The following is a 16,837-nucleotide window of genomic DNA, read 5'->3' as shown; positions in this document are numbered from 1 at the left end:
GGGCCACTGTTATCCAAGCAGCACGCGACTAGTAATTTGCTAAAAGTAAACTTAACGAGTCCCAAGAAAAGGTTGCATTCCACCCTTTAAGAATTTGATTGTTTTTGTTTTTATGTTGGGATGGTAGACATCATTTTTCTTTGTGATCTTACAGTTTCATGGTGCTGTCGGGAGCTAAAATGAGTGATCACGAAGGAAACATTTAAGAATTCTGAGAGTTCACGAGCATGAGCAAAACAAACTCCAATACTCGAACTGCCATTTCTCTGCCGTGGTAATGCACTAAAGTGTGTTTCAATGTAAAGTCCACATTGTAATGTCATAATTTTAGAACGCCACCTCTCCAACATTAACATTGGGAACTATGTTGAATTGTACTTGCATGTTAACTCTCTGCATATGTTTAAAGTAGACTTTACCACTCATATGGAGTAGTGATATTGTTTACGTGTGTCCCTCCTAAATATATTTAACTTCCTGTGAAATATTTGATGCAATACATATTGCATAAATGCATGTATTTTAATGCTGAGATAGAGGGGCTTGAACAGCTATCGATGGGTATGTTGCTGGTGCTTGTTCTTGGAGGTTCGGGTAACACTCTTCAAGACCAGTTCATCACCTTTTAAGAGTGGCTAAATGTTTGAGGTCATACGAATGACATTAGTGTAGATCTGAAATAGTCGATTCTCTGACCTGAGTCACAGCAGCAAACTGGTAATTGTTACAAAAAATGAAGAGCAAAAGCAGACTAACATAACCGGGCCTGTTCGGGTTTGACCCTCTTATTGCTGTTTTCTGAGGTTCATGAAATTCAGCAGATGCCAGCATTGACAATTATGTTAACTCATAGTCCCCACTCCCGCTGCTCAGCCCATGACACATGCCTTGAGATCACAGGTTGGGGGAGAGGGGGGCACCAACGATGCTTCCTGCCTGGGGTGCAATCTGTTGCAAGACCGGCCCTGCGACCAGATGAACTGCCGAAATAGAAATTTCCTGCTGGATGGCCCAGAACCAGAGCTGCATTGCCTCCCTGCACAGAGGAAGTGACCCTGCCCCCCTTTTTGTTGAGGTAGTGCATGGCCACTGTTGTCTGTCAGAATCAGGACATTCTTTCCTCGCACAGTCGGCAGAAAAGCCTTCAGGGCAAGCCTGACGGCCCTCAGCTCCAACAGATTGATATGGAGTCTGGACTCCGACGGAGACCAATGACCGCCGACTGTCAGCTCGTTGGCATGAGCTCCCCATCCCGTGAGGGACGCGTCCGTCACGATCGTCACCTCCGGCCAGGGTAGCCAAAACGGAGCCCCCCCCTCATCAGATTGCCTTCAACGGCCCACCACAGAAGGTCCTGGGTGACCGAGGGCAGCACCTGAAGGGGGTCCGACATCCTGCCGGAGGACTGTGATCACTGGAGCTTGAGAGCCCATTGCAAAGATCTCATCCGCAACCTGGCCTCTGGCACCAGAAGAATGAAGGATGCCATGAGGCCGAGCAACCTCAAGAAGAACTCGAACGCTGGGAGACTCTTGACATGTTGAAACTTGTGCACCATCTGCTGAATGTGGTGAGCCCTCACCTGGGGAGGAAAACACTGTGTTGGCGTCAAATGGGACTTCTTTAAATTGAGGGAGAAGCCCAGCCTGTGAAGGGAGCGGCAGGTGACGGACAGATGATCCAGGACTTGCTCGGGAGAGCCCCCCCTGATCAACCAATCGTCCAGGTAGGGGTAGACGTGAATCCCCCCTTTCCTGAGATGCGCTGCCACCACCACCATGAGCTTGGTGAAAACCCTCGGGGCGGAGGTCAATCCGAACGGCAGGACCCGAAACTGAAAGTGCGAGTCGCCAACCGCGAACCTCGGGTACTTCCTGTGTTTGGGATGGATCGGCACATGGAAATAAGCATCCTTGAGGTCGAGTGACACCAACCAGTCCTGAAGCTGAAGGGCCTGGAGGACTTGAGAGAGAGTAACCATCTTGAACTTGTCCTTCCTGAGGAGTGTGTTCAAACCGCGCAAGTCCATGATGGGTCTCAATCCCCCGTCTTTCTTCGAAATCAAAAAATAAGGGGAATACCATCCCTTGTTCCTCTCCGCTACAGGCACCAGTTCTATGGCGCCTTTCTCCAGCAGGGCTTGAATCTCCTGCGCACGGAGCCGATCCAGACTCTGCAAAGAGAGGTTCCCCGGTGGATTGTCACAAGGCCTGTGCCGAAATGGAAGACAGTAGCCGTGGTTTACGATCTCCAGAACCCACACATCTGAAGTAATGGCTTGCCACTCTACAAGATGCTGCGCCAGCCTTCCCCCAACCGGCGAACCATGGGACATGGCCTCACGACTGAGTGGGTGCGGCTGCGGCGTTACCTGAGGGCAAAGAGGCAACTGCCCGAGCGGCCTTGGCACCACGGGTACCCTGTCGTCCACCTCTGGTACCCCTGCGATGGCCTCTTTGACTGCCAGCTCCTCTCGCTTTACTGAAGGATGAGTAATAGCGAAAGGAACCACCCCTCCACTGCTGTCCCCTAGGACGAAAAGGCGGAGGTTGGCGAACTGCAGCGCCCAACGACTTCGCTGCAGCTTTTGAGGTCTGCAACCTCTCAAGGCTCTCGTCAGCCTTGCTGCCAAAAAGGTGTTCACCGTCAAAGGGCATGTTGAGGAGCCGGGACTGCACATCAGGAGCAAACCCTGACTTCCGCAACCACGCAAACCTGCGTATCACGGTGCTCGCCGCCATGGACCTACTGACGCATTCAGCTAAATCCAAACCCGACTGAACGGACTCACACATGGCATCCTTACCATCCTGGACCATAGCAAGGAAACCATCCCGTTCGTCCCCTTCGGGAACATGTTCAGCCGCCAACGCAACACAGTTCCACAGAGTGTGTGTGAAACGAGACAAGGCACAAATGGAGTTGGCCGCCTGAAGCGCCATACCACCAGAAGAAAACACTTTCTTCGCCCAGCCATCAAAACGTTTGTCGTCCCTATCAGGACGGATGGTAGGGTACGACGCCTGCTTTGCCGGGGCGGTGGCCGCCTGCACCACCAGACTCTCCGGAGTGGGGTGCCTGGTCAAGTAGCAGGGGTCGCTACTGGCTGGACGGTATTTTCGCGACAAGGATCTGCCCACCGCCGGGAGACTCTCCGGAGCAGTCCAAGCCGCCGCCACCCTTCTCTGTAAAGCCATATGGAACGGCAGTACCGGGTCAGTTGGGGGACCAACATCAAGGATGTCCGTCAGATCATCCTGCACAAACTCCCCTGGGGGAGCAGACCATCCCAAGTACTCAGCAACCCTAGCCATAAGGCGCCGGTACGAAGAGTCGGCATGAGAGCCAGGCTCAGGCCTACAAAACTCCACCTCCGGAGAGGTGTCCAGTCCACTGGCATCATGCAGGGACTGTCTCAAATCGTCAAACTGACTATGGCCCGAGACAATTTCATCTGGAACCAGAATAGGAACCAGGCCATCAGAATCCTCATCCGCCTCTGAAATATAGTCCAGGTGGCGAAAAGAAGGCACCCGAGAGTGCTTGCTCTTAACCAGAGCCTTCCTAGGGGGTTCTCCCGTGCCACGGGGTACCTCCGACACGAAAGGCGTCGATGGCGTCGAGCGAATCGGCGCCGGCGTCGAGAGAACCGGCATCGGCGTCGAGAGGATCGGCGCCGAGGAAATCGGCGTCGACGTCAGACGCAGCGCCTCCAGCATCGGCGGCATCGACACAGCCCTCGAGGCCGGAGCCCCGAGCGTGTCCCTCGACGACCCGAGCGTCGACGGCCTCGACGACTTCCTCGAGGCCGGAGCCTCGAGAAAGCCTGTCGACGCCCTTGACGCCTCAGACGTCGATGTCTTCCTCGAAGACTTCACAGGTGCACACGGTCTCGAACGCGTCGAGGACCGGGACCTGGAACGGGTACGGCGAGAACGAGTCTCCTTGTCCGGACGGGACCTCTCCCGTGACTCTAGCAGACCACTCATGCGAGCGGTGTCTCTCGACCTCACACGACCGACCCCACTCGGGGGCGCGGACGGCGTAGTACCCTGCGACTCAAGAATCGCTAGCATTTTCTTCCCGAAGGAAGCCCATTCCTCCGGCGTCGCACGGATGGTGGGGTAAGCGACGTGCCGGGCAGAGTCCTCCGAGGAGGACCTGGAAGACGACCGGTGTCGGCGCTTCCGAGAACGCCTCGAAGAGGCTGAGGAGTGGCGAGACCTACTCCTAGAAGGAGACCCACGAGACTTCCGACGATGACGCGGAGTGTCACCCCTCGAATCATCCGTCGAAAGCCCCGCAGACTTCGACTTCCTGGGCTTGGACACCCGACCTACCGACAATTTCTTCTTACGTTCTCGTAAGGCTTTGGACGTGAGCGACTGGCAGTCGATACAGTCATCCGTGTCGTGGGCCTCCCCGAGGCACCAGAGGCAGGCGTCGTGCGAGTCCGTCACCGACATCTTGGACCCACACTCCCCGCACTTCTTAAAACCCGAACGCGGGGTCGAAGACGAAGTAGAAGACATCGTCAAAGGATTTACACAAAACGAACAGGTTCGAAGAACCGAGAAGAACAGAACTCCAAAGAGTCGAGGCGTGAACCGAGAATCACAAAGCAACACGTTCGCGGAAAAAACGGAACTGAGGCTACGGGCGTCGTGCGTCCTACTTATCACATCGGATGACGTCGGACGTCGGAGGAGGCCCTCGACGACGGCGCATCGACATCATCGACGCAGGACGCAGAAAAAAGTTTCCGAAGCAGCACAGCTGTGGTGATTACATGTCATAGATATGGAATACGTCGGAGGACCCAATCCCCTCGAAATGCTTTTACGGTAAGTAATGCATTGTCTTCTGATGTTTGTTAATCTGCTTAGAATCACATGCTGTGCATAGACTAGCGAGCAGTACCCGGAGTTGGCGGTGGGTTATGAGAAGGAACAGTAGAGAAAAGATGTCTTAATACTGCCTGTCCCACCTGGGAGTCAGATCTTGAGTGTGCATCTAGACGGTAGTGTTTTGTAAAGGTGTGCACAGAACTCCAGGTAGCTGCTTTGCAGATGGACTCAAGGGGAACATTTGCAATGAATGCTATGGATGCCCCAGTGCCTCGAGTGGAATGTGCTCTTGGCTTGAAGGGTAGTTCTCTCTTAGCAAGAGTGTAACAGAGAGTGATGCATTGTACAATCCATCTAGATATAGTGGACTTAGAGACTGCATCTCCTTCTCTTCCTGCTGCCACCGAGACAAAGAACTGATTAGTCTTTCTCAGTGATCTGGTTCTTTCCATGTAGAACATGACAGCTCTGCGTACATCTAGTGTATGCAGACTTTTTTCTCCCAAGTTGGAAGGGTTTTGGAAGAACGTTGGTAGTTCTATAGATTGGTTTACATGAAATTTAGATATGAATTTTGGTGCAAACCTTGGGTGTGTTTAAGAACCACCTTATCCTTGTGAACTGATACGAAGGGGTCTAATACAGAAAGAGCCTGTAGTTCACTTACTCTCCTAATGGAGGTGATAGCTATTAGGAAAGCAGTCTTAAGAGTGAGGTATTTAAGAGTTGCCTTGTGCATGGGTTCGAAAGGAGTGCCCATGAGTCTAGAAAGTACCACGTTTAAGTCCCATCCGGGAGCTGGGCTAGCTATTGGGGGGTGTATTCTCTTTACCCCTTCCATGAAGGCCTTTATAACTGGTATCTTCCACCACGACACTTTAAGTTGGGAAGTGGTGTATGCAGAAAGTGCCGCTAGGTGGACTTTAATGGAATTAAACACTAGACCTGAATCCAGTAAATGGGTCAAGTACAGAATAATGTTAGTGGCAGAGCAGTCAACCGGGTTGATGTTCTTACTTCTACACCAGATGACAAATCTTTTCCACTTGCTAGAATAGCAGTGGCGAGTATTAGGTTTTCTGGCTTCCCTGAGGATGTCCATACATCTCTGAGGGAGATGTAAATGTCCAAATTCTATGATCTCAGGAGCCAGGCTGCTAAATTCATGGTCTGAGGGCATGGATGCAGTGTCCTGCCCTTGTCTTGTGACAGCATGTTGTACGGGCAAGGAAGTTTCATTGGGGGAGATAGGGACATCTCCATCAAGTGAGCGAACCATGGCTGCCGGGCCCACATTGGGGCCACTAGTATCATGGTCACCTGCTCTTGGTGCATCTTGTGCACCACCTTGTTGAGGAGGGGAGTCGGGGGGAAAGGCGTAAACAAATTTCCCTGACCATTGAATCAACAGACCGTTCCCCTTGGACTGGTTCTGGGGGTACCTGGAGGCGTAACTTTGGCATTGTGAGTTCTCCAGGGTTGCGAACAGGTCTATTTCCGGGAAAACCCCATTGCGTGAAGACGTTTAAGACGATGTCTTCTTGCAATTGCCATTCGTACTCTTTGGGTAGGGGGAAGTCTCTGCTGAGTTTGTCTGCTAGCAGATTGAGTTCCCCTGGTACATGTTGTGATAGTAGGAACATGTTGTGTTTGAGAGCCCACTTCCATATATTCTGGGACAGCTTGGACAGTCCTGGAGAGTGAGTGCCCCCTTGCTTGTTGAGATAGTACATGGCTGTGGTGCTGTCTGTGAGGACCATCACTGTCTTTTCTTGTAAGTGTTCCTGAAAGGCTTTCAGTGCTTTGAACACTGCTAATAGTTCCAGCAGGTTTATATGTTTGGATGCTAAGCTCGGAGTCCACACTCCGTGAGCAGTCTGATGGGATAGGTGAGCCCCCCATCCTGTAAGGGATGCGTCTGTGGTTAGAGTGGCTTCCACTGCGGGTGTGGCAAAAGTTTTCCCTAATAACAGGTTTTCCTTTGTCCACCACCGTAGCGAGAGAACCAAGGCCTGCGAGACCACCACTAGATCGTCCCATTGTCCGCTGGCCTGACACCACTGGCTGTAGAGCCACTCTTGCATTGGGCTCATGCGCAGGCGCGCGCGAGGTACCAAATAAATACATGACGCCATCATCCCTAGCAAACGCATTGCTTTGCGTACCGTAACCTCTCGACCTGCCACATAATGGGGGATCGGAAACAGCATGTTTTGGACCCTCTCGTTGGAGGGGAAGACGAGGCCGTCCTTTGTTCGAATTAGAGCCCTAGGAATTGTTTGATTTGGCTGGGGTCTAAGCTGGACTTCTTTTCGTTGATGGAGAAGCCCAGTTGGGACAAAAGGTCTACGGTCCTTTGGGTATTGGAGAAGCATGTTTCGTAAGAATCCCGTTATGAGCCAGTCGTCGAGGTACGGGTAAACCGGGATGGATAATCTGCACAGGTGGGCCGCTGCCACTGCCAGTACTTTCGTGAATACCCTTGGTGCAGATGCTATCCCGAAGGGTAGTACTCTGAACTGGTAGTGTTTGTTCTCTATCTTGAACCTGAGGTATTTTCTGTGCGCTGGCAACATTAAAATATGAAAGTATGCATCTTTCATGTCTAGTGTTGTCATGTAATCCCCCTGTGATAACAGTGGGATTACATCCTGCAAGGTTACCATACGAAACTTTTGGTGTTTGACAAAATTGTTCGCTGGACCCAGATCTAATACAGGGCGCATGGTTAAATCCTTTTTGGGTACAAGGAAGTACACTGAATAAATATCTTCTGTTACCTGCGATAGGGGGGACAGCCTCTATAGCTTCTTTTTTCAGTAGCTCTTCTACTTCTTGAAGAAGAATAGTGAGGTGTTCCGGTGTCATGCGCCGGTTCCGTGGGGGTCTGTATTTTGGGGAACCGTTGAATTTGATGCAGTATCCGTGGGCTATGGTGGATAATACCCAGCGGTCTGACGTTATTCCCTCCCATGCTGAAAGGAACGATGTTAGCCGGCCCCCGACCGGTGATGCATGGGAGGGGACCCGAATCTTTGGGTCATTTGTTGGTATTGGGCGTGGGGCCTTTTGGACTGGAGCCGCGCCCTCTTCCTTTGCCACGACGTTGGCCTCTTTGATTGAACTGGGTGCTTTGGTTAGAGGGCCAGTTGGTAGCAGAGTAAAATTGTTGATGGCTTTGCTGCTGGCGTTGGCCACGAAAGGAGCGTCTATTGCCATAGCTGCGTCTGTTAGGTGGCCTAGAAATTTGGTCAAGAGTCTTGATGGTATCAAACTCCTTCTTCGCATGTTCTAGGGCCTCATCAACTGCTTTTCCAAACAGATGTGTTTGCTCTATGGGCTTATTTATTAGGGAAGCCTGGGTTTCTGGCTTAAATCCCGAATTGCGCAGCCAGACATGGCGTTTGAGAAGTATTCCCTGAACCAGGGAACGTCCAGCTGTCTCTGCGGCATCCAAGGAGTTCTTTACGATGCCCTGGTTTACAAGAGTTCCCTCTGATATAGTAGCCAACAGGCGTGAACGCAGGGGTTCTGGTGCGTCCTCTGCTTCGCTGCGCAGCTTGCTCCACTGTGCATCTGCGTAGCTAGCTAATAGGGAATTGTTATTCGCAATCCTAGTTGAGAAGGCGGCGGAGGTCGTGATTCTCTTCCCAAGTGCATAGAGCTTCTTGCCCTCTTTGTCAGGTGGTGCCTCACTAGTAGATAGTGGTACCCCCGCTCTCTTTCTTGCGTTAGTAACTACCAGAGAGTCCGGAATAGAATGTCCCCGGATGTACAAAGGGTCAGAAGACGAAGGGCTGAAGAGCTTTTCTATCCGAGGGTTGACCCCTCTGACTAAGGCCGGATTGGAAAGGGAAGGAGTTATTCTTCTCCTTACAGAAGCCAGGAGCTGAATGGACTGACTGACTGACTGGGGCTTTTTCTTTAATAACTTTTTCTACAAAGTCTATGTCCGGAAGAGTCTCCCCTGTGTCTATTTCAAAATGCGCTGCTGCCTTGCGCAATAGTGCATTAAGTGAAGGCTGGTCATCTATGGGGGAGGTGTTTCCAATAGGTGAGTCCTTGGGAGGAGAAGGGTGAAAGACATCAGGGTCTGAGTGCACTGATGGGGATTGCCCAGGCTGCACTGATGGGGAGTGCCAGGGCTGTGAGGTAGCTGTATCTTCCTCAAAAGCTCCTGCGCTAGTGTAAGGGTCTTCCTCAAACCTCTCCTCCTCATGTTCTTCCTCTCCACCTAAACACTCCTCATCTTCCTGGAGGTATTGCTCCTCTTCAGTGAGGTCATATGCATCTGTAGAAGGGGGAAACAGCCTAGGAATCTTGACCCTAGGGTCATCCTGGGTCCATTCTCTTGGTCTTTTGGGTGTGGTGGGTTTTGGCTACCCAAAAACCTCTCCATCTTTTCCATACAAGAATGGAGTCTTTCCATGGTCTCATGGGGAACCCCTGAATAGTCTAGAGGGGGGAAATCAGTGTTATCACCTTCAAAACGCTTCGAACGCTCCCACAACGTCGACGAAAGGTTTCCGTCGCCCTCAGAAAAGCCCTCCGGTAGTTCAGAAGTGCCTTTAGATGAATGGGGCAGTTCCTGGCTACTCTTGTGCTTTTTCGGTGTTTCTATTTCCTTGGGTGCGGTATTCGACGTCTGTTTCGTCGTCCGCTTACGTTTATCCTCGGAAACAATTCTCGCCAGACTCTCGACGACGAGTTCGTCAGTCGAGGGTTCTGGAGTCGGCGTTGCCTACGCTGCGCGTTGTTTTTCGACGGCCGCTCTATGGAGCGTTACGTCGGATGTTTTTGAGGTAGCGCCCGTGTTAGATGAAAGCCCAATCGCTGGTCGCGGCTGCGTTTGCGGGTGGGGCTTGAGACTCTTGCGGTCTGAGGTCGACGCCGGAGTGCCCTGCGTCCCCTTCGGCGCTGGTGGATCCTTCGTCCTCGACGAAGAAGAGCCGTGGGTTGTGTGCTTAGGCCTATGGGGTCTGTGTGCGTCCTTGTCGCCGGGGTGTTCATCCCCATAAGCAGGGCGTGAGCCGAGCCCGTCGGGGCTAGGGACGGACGTCGAGGAGCGCGAGCGCTCCTTCTGGGGGTTAATGACTTCCGTAACGGACGTCGAGTTATCACCCTCCTCGTCACTTTCTGTAACAGCGGCAGCGGGTGAGGAAACTGACTTCGACATAGCGTAGTCCGCCCACCTCTTAACTTTCCGTTCTTTAAGTGTTCTTGGTTTCAAGAGCTTACAGGCCGCGCAGCTGTCCTCTTTATGATCGAGGGGCAAGCAACGATTACAGAGCTTGTGTTTGTCCTTCCAAGTGTATTTGCCCCTACAGCGTGGGCAAAACTTAAAAGGTGTCCTCTCCATAGCTGAGGCAATAAAAACTGGTGATAACCACCCCAAGGGAAAGATAGGGGAGAAAGAAAGACATTCTCGACGAGAAGATAAAAGTTCGAACCCCCACTCTCCCTACTGTATGTTGGCCGGCGAGGCCTGGCCACGTGTTCGGCAGCGCCGAGGGATCTCCTCCGTCTCTTCCCCTCCGTCGAAAACTTGCACGGCGGAGAAACAGCTTCACAGCTAACGTCGAGGGGAGGGATCTTTACAATAAGTATATATTAAGGACCGAGGTCCGTAGTAATTGTTTTGCAATGTCTCTCTAGGAGCTCCGCGTAAGGCGACCATAAGCTGGGCGGAAAAAAACAATCTGAGGGACCTCGACGCGTGAGGGATTGTGGGTACAACGCACGTCACTATAGGGATAGTGTTACAGACACGCCTTGTCGACGTCCCCTTTTCGACTACGAAAAACAAAATGCAATACTCCGCAGTGACCACTGGATGTCGGACCTATGTACAGCATGTGATTCTAAGCAGATTAACAAACATCAGAAACATGATTACAAATGTAATGCCAGGCTTACAAGAGTAGAAAAGGGAGACCAGGTCTGGGTACACAGACCATGCAGAGCTTTAAAGGCAAAAGCAGGTTTCATGGACCACTAAGAGTGGATAAAGTGTTAAATGATGCTGCAGTATTAAACGATGGACGCACAAAATGCAGGATTGCCTTGTGGCCTATGATAAAGAAAAAATAAACTGTTCATCCCTTGCATAGAAAGGGAGGAATATTATATATGTGCTTATCTGGGTAATTAATAAAGACATAATTATTATAAATATCAGTTCTTATAAATGCATTGTATGATCTCACTCAAAGCAACTGTAATAAACATGTATGGGGCAGTTAAGGTTCTTAATCAACACAATTGTGTTTGTTGAGCAGTTAACTGTATTACATAAACATGTAAGGGGTATTGCTACATTTAAAGCTGTACTGGTTTTGCTGGTTGCCAGTCTGTTGGTAAATGTAAAAGCAACAGGTTATTAGGTTGCCTGGGTGACCTACAACCTCTAAAGGTTCAAAACCTGCGTGTATATAAGGCTGCATGACTGTTCAAGCTCATACTAGCTTTGACAGAAGGGTGCCCCTTTTTATATAAATAAATACTTGCATAAAACGTACTTGATTCCTGGGCATCCTTACCTTCAGCATACTATTTAAAAATGAAATGTGCTTAATAATCACATTAGGAGATCTTTAGTAAAAGGTGTTATTAATAGGTGGTGCATCTCCTTAGATTACTTGCACATTACTGTTCTGTACATTTCCCAAAGACCCATTTAACACAAAAAAGGCTGAAATAAACATGCCTGCAAAATTCAAACACTAGATATGAGCAAATTAAAGTTATATTCAGCCACAAAATAATATGCAAGACATATGCCCCCCTCCTGCTAATGGGCAGTTCTGGTTACAGCATTTCATCATGTACTTGTTGCATGCATTTTGTTAAACAATTGCTACATTGAAGAAAGATTAAAATAAGTGCCACAGAAGACCCCCCCACCACACATTCAATCAGCGCACCCCTCCTCCTTGCACCCCCTCCACTTGGCTACTTCAGAGGACAGGCTTCTTTCTGAGAGTTACGTTTGTTCTCCACAGAAACTCAAGTGGTGTTGTAAATCACTGGGTTAAAGCCAGGGGAAAGATGATTCTCCAGAATCTGTTATAGGAGGACCCTGCCTTGATGTAACAATAGCAAGGGCAACACTGGGGTTCATCTGCAGGGCACAATCTTGATTAAGCATGAAGCCTTTTGTGGTGCAGCAGGCCCTGCAGGAGCAGGATACTGTGACATCCTATCTCTTGCATGCAGCAAAGAAGACATGCCCAGGTACCGTCTAATAACCAGGGCACCACATTTCATGCCCTGTCATAATCGGTACAGACAACCCTTGTGCACCAAGTGGTCTCTCCTAGTACCTCCCCACACTGGTGGCACACAGCAATGTCTCCTAAAAGATCCCAAAACTACCGGTTACACAAAAAGGAAACATTTTATTATCCCATCTTTACACAACTTGCTTCCAGTGGCCCCTTGAGAGCACTCGAAGCCTCTCGTAGCCCAGCCAGAGTTGGAGCAGGAGCTCCGGATCGCTGCAGGAGCAGCTGATCACCATCCTCCGATGAAGCGGACCTCATCTGGAGGTTTGCTGACCCTTCCCACGCAAAACGAATCGCGTGCACCAATTTGGCTATTCTTAGCGCATTCCGCACGGTAGCCGGCGACAATAATCCCAGCAACTGTGAGTACGGCCTATTAGGCATCTGTCTTGCACACATCCGTGCTGCCCACATGCAAGCTGTTTCTTTTTTACTTCGCCATTACGACACACGAGGTGTCTCTTATTCCAAGATGGCCGCCCGTGTTGCAGGCCTGATGTGCCTGTGTTACCAACACAGCAGAGGATAGCCTCTTGCTGATTGGTTGTAGCCTCATTTACTACAGCCTATGGGAAGCCGGCAGGCGTGAGCCGGCCCTTCCTGGAAAGGCCCTGAGGGCAAGGCCAACAACTGTCCAGAGACTGTCCCGAGCTGGCCAGAGCCCAGGGCCATACCCCCTGCCCGTTTGAGGCAGTGAGTAACTTATATCTGCCTTAAGCTATATTACCTGCTCTATCCTCCCAAACGGCTTCCACACTGCCGCTCTAGCACATGTCATGCGCTGCAGTCACTGCACGGGACGTCCAGGTTGCCTAAACTGCCATAACATTGCGCCACCATACCCTGATGAATATCTTTACTACGCTTATTATGCCCATTCACCCTCTGGCATTTTACATTGTTGTGCTCTTTTCTTCTTTTTCTCTTTGCTCATGCATTTTGATCTTGTGGCCCACTGAACTTTAAGCTCATCCTGCTAAAATCGAATCTAGGTACCCCCGATTTATGCATTTAACTTGTGTCCCATTGCATTGTTAATGCACCGATTCATGCTTGCATGATCTGATCTAGACCCGTACCCACGATAACTGCCATAGCTGTATCCTCATACTTAGACCCTAGTATTCTTGGTACTACTTATACCTAGATGTTTATGGCTCACCTTACTGTGTTGTGCCTTATGGTCGCTAATGGACCACTTTAACTGTGTTGTGCCTTATGGTCGCTAATGGACCACTTTTACTGTGTTGTGCCTTATGGTCGCTAACGGACCACTTTAACTGTGTTGTGCCTCATAGTCGCTAACGGACAACCTTGATTGTGTTGTGGCCCTTTTCATCATGCCCTTTAACACTAGGCGCAGCCCTGGCCTCAACTAGCCATCTGCACTACACATTGCGTCACCCTAGCCAGACATCTTAGCGAAACAAGGGAACCACACCAACTACCATGTGCAGAAACTTGACCTCCCTGACCCTCCTAGTTACAATCATGACCTTTGCTACCTTTAGCACTCGTCCCCCCACAGACAGAAACCTGAGACTCAGGGCAAGGTTACCTTGCATATACGAACCTAAAAGAAATAGTACCAACAATACTGCTAGATTCCCATCTATACAGACACACATGGATAAGCAAACTCTAACTACGTCACCTTTAACTCCAACCCTAACTCCTACTCACCTCCACCAAACGAAACGCCGGAGCCCAAATAAACATACAGACATACTTGTAAGTCACCCTATTCCCAAGAACACCTTATCACTTACTGGAGCCCTTATCAATGCCAGATCCATGGTAGCCCATGCAATTGAAATTGCTGACATACTAAACAACAGTAGTATTGACTTCCTTGCCGTAACAGAAACCTGGCTCCATGAGGCAGCAGGACCGTCACTGATGTTAGCCATACCTGACAACTACCAGATCCATAGAGTAGACAGGCCTAATGCTAAAGGCGGTGGCCTAGCAATCATCGCGAAAACCACCTTGCCTATCAGACTCACCACCTCACCACCCTGTGCTTTCTGTGAAGTTATCTCAGCAAAAATGCAACTTTCCAACAACCGCACGCTAACCATTCACTTGATCTACAGGCCCCCAGGTCCCCTGGGAAACTTTCAAGATGACCTTACCACCCTCATAGCGAACAATACCCAAAGTCACTCGCAAACGCTGCTGCTGGGCGACTTTAACATCGGCTTCAATGAGCCAGACAATAAAAACGCCCTCTCTATAACAGCTATCCTAAATGACCAAGGCCTCACCCAAAAAGTTCTCTCCCCCACACATGCTAAAGGCAGAATCCTTGACTGGGTATCAGAACGCAACTGCAACATAGTCATCACTGCCATTACCCCTCAACTATGGACTGACCACTCTCTAATAAACTTCACTGCCACACTTGACCTCCCCAGCCCTAAAACCATCAAAATGATACCACCACTCCTTACCAGAAGTAAAAAAGACATTACTACAGAAAAACTCATCCCCCTCCTCTTGCCCACTATCAACGGTCTGAAGGACAACACTGACCCAGACATACTAGTAGACACCTTCAACAAAGCCATGTCTCACGCATTAGACACCATTGCACCTGCAAAACTCCACAAAGCCAAGCAAGAAACCCACCTCAATGCCTGGTTCACCCCCCAGCTGAAGGACCTTAGAAAGCAGAAACGAAAACTCCAAACTATCTGGCGTAATTCGCCCACCAATGACAACAAAACTAAGCTAACCCAATTTACAAAACACTACAAGTCAGAAATTATCAACACTAAAAAAAACGTATTCAGTGACAGAATTACCAATGCCAAATCGAATACCAAGGAACTTTTTGCCATCCTCTGGGAAATGGAATCCCCTATCCAACTTACTGATACGGTCCCTAAGGACAAGATATGGTGCACTAATATACAGAATGCCTTATCTAACAAAATCTCCACCCTCCAACTGAAAATAATGAACAAAAAAGACACCCTCTCCCCTACTGATCAACAAGTGCCCCTAGCAACTGAACCTATCCCCATCCCCCCTTTTAGCTTTAAACCCATCTCCATCATCGACACTGAAAAGGCTATCCTCTCACTTAAGCCCTCCAACTGTAAGGGCGACAGCTGCCCAGCGCAAATAATAAAGGACGCTGCCAGAGACTTAGCCCCCTTCATCTCTAAGCTTATCAACTCATCCTTCAAATCCAACACAGTGCCATCCAACTTAAAAGAATCCTGGGTCCTCCCCCTTCTCAAAAAACAAACCCTCGATCCATCTATCCCGACTAACTATAGGCCAATTACCACAGTACCCTTCTTACTAAAAATTATCGACAAAGTAGCCTATCTCCAAATTCAAGAATACCTAGAAGCTAATCATCTACTAGGCTTGCGCCAATCGGGCTTCCGCCCACTCCATGGCACTGAAACAGCCTTGATAGATCTTAAAACTAAAATGGAGGAATTTAAGGATAATGGGAAAACAGCGCTGCTACTTTTACTGGACTTGTCTGCAGCTTTTGATTTGGTGGATCATGCAGTCTTATGCAACCACCTCAAGCTGGCTGCCAACTTCACAAGAGATGCTATAGCTTGGGTCCAATCCTTTCTAGCCAACCGGACCATGAGAGTATTCTCCCCCTCCACTTGTGCCGATCCCATCCAAATCACATGTGGAGTCCCACAGGGCTCCTGTGTCTCACCCACTATGTACAACATCTTCACCAAGCCATTGTTCGACAAGTTGGACAGACTGGGCGTCACCTACACTAACTACGCAGATGACACCCAGATCCTTATACCTCTTTCGGGCAACTATGAAGCGGACTTGGCTTTGGTGAATAAAATTTACATCCTCATTCAAGCATGGATGGCCACTCATGGCCTCTGCCTGAACGACGATAAAACTGAAATCCTGCTCCTCGGTTCAGACCACAACTTATCCAATCTCACCCCGGACTATGCCTCATTTAACATCGATAACAATACTATTAAGGTTATGCGCGAGGTTAAAACTTTAGGTTTTTACCTTGACTCAGCTCTTACCCTCAAAAAGCAAGTGAACTCCCTCGCCTCCTCAACCACCTACACGTGTAAACTGATCCGCGCCGCCAGACCCTTCCTGTCCAGTGCCAGCTGCCTCACCCTGGCCAATGCCCTTGTCATGTCCAGACTCGACTATTGCAACGCCTTATACTCAGGCGCAAACAAGTCGGTCACTGACAAACTCCGGAGACTACAAAATAACGCTCTCAGAGCAGCTCTGAACATCCCACGCAGAGAGCATATCTCCAAACACCGGACAGAAGCCCACTGGCTAAAGATAAAGGACAGAATCCTCCTTAAAACTATTTCCCTCACTTCTAAATGCCTCAACAATCAAGCACCCCCCTACCTTGCGAAAAGAATCAACTGGAGACCCTCCAACCGACTGACGAGATCTGCCAACACCTTCCTACTGGAAGTCCCTAGATTCAAACTTACCACAGCGGGCGGTGCGAGCTTCCCAGTTAGAGCTGCACAATCATGGAACACACTCCCATCCGACTTGAGACGCCCTCTACCCTACACAAGATTCAGATCTTACGCCCTCAAATGGCTGCACAACAACCACATGCTACGATCCTCATCCTAGCGGAAATGCTACAACCTGTTAAGGTGTTACTCTTACGCGCTTAACCTATGTTATTCTATATGTACTGTATCTGTATCACCC

At 49.7% G+C, this 16,837-nt stretch overlaps 1 protein-coding gene across 1 annotated transcript in view; it reads right to left on the bottom strand.

The window, feature by feature from the left end:
* Window positions 1-16,837, bottom strand: part of SCAMP4 (secretory carrier membrane protein 4) — a 406,064-nt gene that overhangs the window by 280,043 nt on the left and 109,184 nt on the right. The gene's annotated exons all lie outside the window — the stretch shown is intronic.

The sequence above is a fragment of the Ambystoma mexicanum genome, chromosome 1p, assembly GCF_040938575.1.
Source record: "Ambystoma mexicanum isolate Mex_15411 chromosome 1p, UKY_AmexF1_1, whole genome shotgun sequence".
NCBI classification, from domain to species: Eukaryota; Metazoa; Chordata; class Amphibia; order Caudata; family Ambystomatidae; genus Ambystoma; species Ambystoma mexicanum.
The sequence above is the reverse complement of the archived record's forward strand: the minus strand, read 5'-3'. Positions and strand labels throughout refer to the sequence as shown.